This window comes from Trichechus manatus, unplaced genomic scaffold (genome assembly GCF_000243295.1).
Source record: "Trichechus manatus latirostris isolate Lorelei unplaced genomic scaffold, TriManLat1.0 scaffold00105, whole genome shotgun sequence".
In the NCBI taxonomy this organism is placed as follows: Eukaryota; Metazoa; Chordata; class Mammalia; order Sirenia; family Trichechidae; genus Trichechus; species Trichechus manatus.
In genome coordinates, this window is record NW_004444041.1 from 969,515 (window position 1) to 975,514 (window position 6,000).

Here is a 6,000-nt window from a genome sequence, read left to right on the forward strand (position 1 = left end):
TTAGAAAGACTGAAGTCATATAAAATATGTTCTCTCACCACAATAACATAAAATTAGAACTTAATAACAAGTGAAACTCACAAATATGTAGAAATTAAATAAAAAATTGAGCACTACAAAATAAACAATGAATCAAAGAAAAAACAGAGAGAAATTAGAAAATAGTTTCATGTGGATAAAAACTAAAGCACAGCATTATGAAGACTATGGGATACACCTAAAGCAGTGCCTAGAGAGACATTTTTAGCTAGATGCATGTATTAAAAAAGAAATAAGATCTCAAATCAATAACCTAATCTTCTATCTTAAATAACTAGAAAAAGAAGAGCAAACTAAACTCAAACCTGTGGAATGAAATAATGAAGATTAAAACAGATACTAATGAAATAGAGCAGCCCCGGCAGCATGGTAGTTAAGTGTTCGGCTGTTAACCAAGAGGTTGGCAGTTTGAATCCACCAGCCACTCCTTGGAAACCCTATGGGGCAGTTCTGCTCTCTCCTACAGGGCTGCTAGGAGTCAGAATCAACTCAACGGCAACATGTTAATGAAATAGAGATTATGAAAACAGTAGAGAAAATAAAACCAAAAACTTGTTCTTTGAAAAGATTAACAACATAGACAAACGTTTAGTTATACTGACCAAGAACAAGAGAGAGAAGACTTCAATAACTAAAACCAGGAATAAAAAAATGGGACATCAATATCACCTTACAGAAAGAAAGAAAAAAAAAAGGACTGTAGAGAATACTATCAACAAATAAGATAAGCTAGATGAAATGAACAAGTTCCTAGAAACACACAAATTACTAAAACTGCCTCAAGAAAAATAAAAAAATCGCATGTTGTTGTTATTGTTAGTTGCCGTTAAGTAGGCTCTGACTCATAAAGGCCTCGTGGATAATAGAGCTAAATGCTCTGTGGTCCTGCACCATCTTCATGGTCCTTTGCATGTTTGAGTGCATTGTTGCAGCTGTTGCATCAATCTGTTCATTGAGAGTTGCACTCATTTTCACTGACCTTCTACTTTACCAACCATGATGTAGTTTTCTAGAGATTGGTCTTTCCTGATGACATGTCCAAAGTAAATGAGCCCAAGTTTGGCCATCCTAGCCTTTAAGGAGCATTCTGCTTGTATTTCTTCTAAGATAATTTGTTCGCTCTTCTGGCAGTTCACAGTATATTCAATATTCTTTGCTAACAACATAATTCAAATTCATTCATTCTTCTTCTGTCTTCCTTTTTCATTGTCTAGCTTTAGCATGCAAATGAGTTGATTGAAAAGACCTTGGCTTGACTCAGGTGCACCTTAGTCATCAAAGTAACATCTTTGCTTTTAACACTTCAAAGGGGCCTTTTGCAACAGATTTGCCCAATGCTACTGTTTCCATGGGCATCGATTGTTGCTCCAAGCAGAATGAAATTCTTGACAACTTAAATTTCTTCTTCATCTATCATGATGTTGTTTATTGATCCAGTTGTGAGTTTTATTTTTTTCATGTTCGGGTTAATCCATACTGAAGGTCTTTGACTTTCATCAGTAAGTACTTCCAGTTGTCTTCATTTTTGGCAAACAAGGTGGTGTCATCTGCATATCAAAAGTTGTTAATGAGTCTCCTTCCAACACTTTTCTCCATATAGTCCAGCTTCTACCATTAGTTGTTCAGCATACAGATTGAATAAGTAAGGTGAGAAGATACAACCCTGCCGCACACCTTTTCTGGTTTTGAACCATGCAGTATTCCCTTGCTCTCTTTGAAAGACTGCATCTTGATCTATGTACAGGTTCCACATGAGCACAAAGAAGGGCTCTGGAATGCCCATTTTTCCTAATGTTATCCATAATTTGTTATGATCCAAACAGTTGAATGCCTTTACATAGCTGATAAAACACAGGTGAACATCTTTCTGGTATTCTCTGTTTTTGATTAAGATCCATCTGACATCAGCAAGCAATTAATATACTACAAACCACTAAATTGTACATTTCAAAAGGTGAAGTTTACGGTATGTGGATTATATCTCCACAAAGCTTTTATAAAAAATAGAGACATACATAGCCAATATAAACTATGTATCTTTACTGGAAACAGGTTTGAACTAATCAACTATAAAAAGACAATTTTTAGACACAGGGAAATTTGAACTTGAAGATAAATACAAAATACTTATGATAAAATGTTATGGTCTATGAGATTTATAGCAAAAACGGAAGGGGGTAAATAAAACAAGATTGAAATAATGTTGATATTTTTTAAAGGTGGGTAGTAGGCACAAGGATTCATTATACAATTATTTCCACTCTAGTGCATGTTTGGAAATTTCCATGCAAAAGTTTAAAAAATAACTAATAAAAGAGTAAAAAAAGAAGCAGCTTGGGAGAGAAGTATTACTTCCAAAGAAGCAGCAATGAAGTTCACTTCTGAATAGAAACAATGGAAGCCAGACAACATTGAAGTGATATATTTAAAGTGCTGAAAGGGAATAACTGCAATTCTCTACCAGCAATTTATTTTCAAGGTTGGAAGTGAATACAGACATTTTCTGAAGAAAAAAAAAAAGTAACAGTTTATCACCAGGAGCCTTTCACTAGAGGAAATTCTAAAGCATATACTAGATGTAGAAGAAAAGTGATCCCAGATAGAAGGCCTGAGATGAAGGAAGGAAGGAAGGGAGAAAAGGAGTGGAAAGGAGGGAGAGAGGAAGGGAGTGGAAGGGAGGGAGGGAAGGAGGGAAGAAAGAAGGAAAGAAGGAAGGAAAGAAGGCAAAGAAAGTGGTATAGATGAGGGAAAATGTAAATGAACATTGACTGTAAAAAAAAGAAAAAGTTCATAAAGAAGTGTACATTCTTGTATTCATTTCATTATTTTTATAATGGTTACAATTTAGAATTTTCAGAGTTTTACGGTTACAAAGAAGACTATAATTATCTTTGTACAATATTTTTTATTCCTTTGGATTGCAGTAATTCTTTGTTGTATATTTCACAAAGTAGTGTACTTTTATGCCTATTGCCATATTGATCTCCAAAAAGACTGAATAATATGCAGAACCATTTATATAATATTTTGCCAACATTGGTCTTTTATTTTTCTAGCTTAAAAGGCACATAATGATAACTTAAAGCTGTTTTAGTTTTGTTGTAGTGGAAAAACATCACAAAGTTTAGTAAAGCAAAAAGAAAGTTTTATTCAGCATATATTCAAAAGGACAAAAGTGGGAAGCAGACAAGCATGCTGCTAGAGCTAGAATGTCTGCTGGAATCCGAGGAACGTTACAGAATCATCAGGATATATTAACATCACAAAATGGGTAGAATCATTGAAAGCGTCACCTTTTCACCGATTGGCTAGAAATTGTGATCTTACATTTTGAATCATCTTTCTTAACAATCATTGGTACAGGTAGGTTTCAGTTACAAAAGTCAGGAGGGTCTTCCTTGGTCCAAGAAATTTCTATTCACTAAATGCTAATAGAAAAAGACAAAAAGTGGGAAGTCTTTTGTGTTAGGTTTGATTGCCCGATTGTGAAAACTTCCTTAAAATAATTTCTGAGATTGCCCCATCTATTGTCTATCTCAGGGCCCAGATGATGTGTCTTTGTGAGTCTGTGAGGGCCCAGCCCCAGCTGGGTCACAATTCTCCATGCTCAAGGTTAGGGAATAATGATTCCACATATTATTTTATAAATCAGTTTGCTTTCCTTATATTTTAGTGTGACAGGACTAAGTTTATTAGTTCCTAAAATACCTTATCAATTTGTCATTTTTACATTTGGACTGTCATTTTGACCATTCAGAATATGTTTATATTACTATTTATTCTTTGTATTAGTCAAGGGGATACTGCGTGGTTTTAAGTCAGCAGAGGTGTGCAGCAGGATTGTATACTTTCACCATACCTATTCAATCTGTATGCTGAACAAATAATCTGAGAAACTGGACTATCTGGAGAACAGGGCATTAGAATCGGAGGAAGTCTTATTAACAACCTGTGTTATGCAGATGATACAACATTGCGTGCTGAAAGTGAGAGGACTTGAAGCACTTACTGATGAAGATCGAAGACCACAGCCTTCAGTATGGATCACACCTCAACATAAAGAAAACAAAAATCCTCACAACTGGACCAATAAGCAACATCATGATAAACAGAAAAAACTGAAGTTGTCAAGGATTTCATTTTACTTGGATCTACAATCAACGCCCATGGAAGCAGCAGTCGAGAAATCAAAAGACACATTGCACTGGGCAAATCTGCTGCAAAAGACTTCTTTAAAGTGTTGAAAAGCAAAAATGTCACCTTGAAGACTAAGGTGCACCTGACCCAAGCCATGGTATTTTCAATCCGATCATATGCACGCAAAAGCTGGACAATGAATAAGGAAGACCAAAGAAGAATTGACGACTTTGAATCCTGGTGTTGGTGAAGAATATTGAATATACCGTGGACTGCCAAAAGAATGAACAAATCTGTCTTGGAAGAAGTACAACCAGAATGCTCCTTAGAAGCAAGGATGGTGAGACTATGTCTTACATTGGACATGTTGTCAGGAGGGATCAGTCCCTGGAGAAGGACATCATGCTTGGTAAAGTACAAGGTCAGTGAAAAAGAGGAAGACCCTCAATGAGATGGACTGATACAGTGGCTGCAACAATGGGCTCAAGCATAACAATGATTGTGAGCAGGACTGGGCAGTGTTTTGTTCTGTGGTACATAGGGTCACTATGAGTTGGAACTGATTCGACGGCACCTAACAACAACAGCAACAACATTAGTCATAGTGTCATATACCAAACGAGAAACCAAACCTGTCGCCGTCGTCGATTCCGACTCCCAGAGACCCTATAAGACAGACTAGAACTGCCCCATAGGGTTTCCAAGGAGCAGCTGGTGGATTCAAACTGCCAGCCTTTTGGTTAGCAGCCAAGATCTTAAAACTGTGCCACCAGGGCTCCACACAGACTGACTTAAGTATCTGGAAAAATTAGATTAGCAATGTATTAGACCAATTTAGTGCAAAGGAAGAATCCTCGATGATCAAAAAGGAATTGCTCATAATTTTCTCATGAATTGGCTAAGAAACAAATACAAATCATCAGTCTTTTATCAAATTCAAAAATGAATTATACTGATGGGAATGACATCAAATAGAAATGATTTCACCTAAAACAGTACATGGAAAGATTGGTGTTACACAAAATTTAATTTAAAACTCCCATCTCTTTTTTTGTCCTTATTTTTATTGTGGTAAAAATGTATATAACATAACATTTGCCAATTCAACATTTTTTACATGCTCAATTCAATGACACTGATTACATTAATCATGTTGTGCAACTATCATCAATATCCACTGCCAAATTTTCCATCATCATTAACACATAATGCTTCCTGAAATATGACTCCCCCTTTTCCACTTCATCCTACCCCTGGTAACCACTAATAAACTTTGGTCTTTAATCGTTTGCCTAGTCTACATTTTTCATATAAGTGGGATCGTACAATATTTGTCTTTTTGTGACTGACTCACTTCACTCAGTGTAATGTTTTTGAGGTTCATGTCGTAGCACACATCAGAACTTCATTTCTCGTTATGGCCAAGCAATATTCCATTGTATGTATATACTGCATTTTCTTTATCCATTCATCTGTTGACAGACATTTGGGTTATAAAGCTCCCATCTCTTTTTATCATAGAAAACTTTAAATATTGACCTGGGAAAGTTTAGAAATAGTGAACTCAAAAACAAAACTTTAAACTGCTAGAATAAAAAAATGTGTTAACTAAAAATTGAAGAGCGATATCTTTTTGACAAAACTTAGCTATGCAAAATTTGAAGTCGGATTATTGATAGAAATAATGGTGGTAAAGAGAAATGTGACCAAATCTTCAAAACAATATTACCCGGCAAAGACTGATCCTGATTAAATAATTTCAGAGAAACAAAAAGAAAATAAAAAACATTGGAAATATGAATATCTTAATCTAATAATCTAATC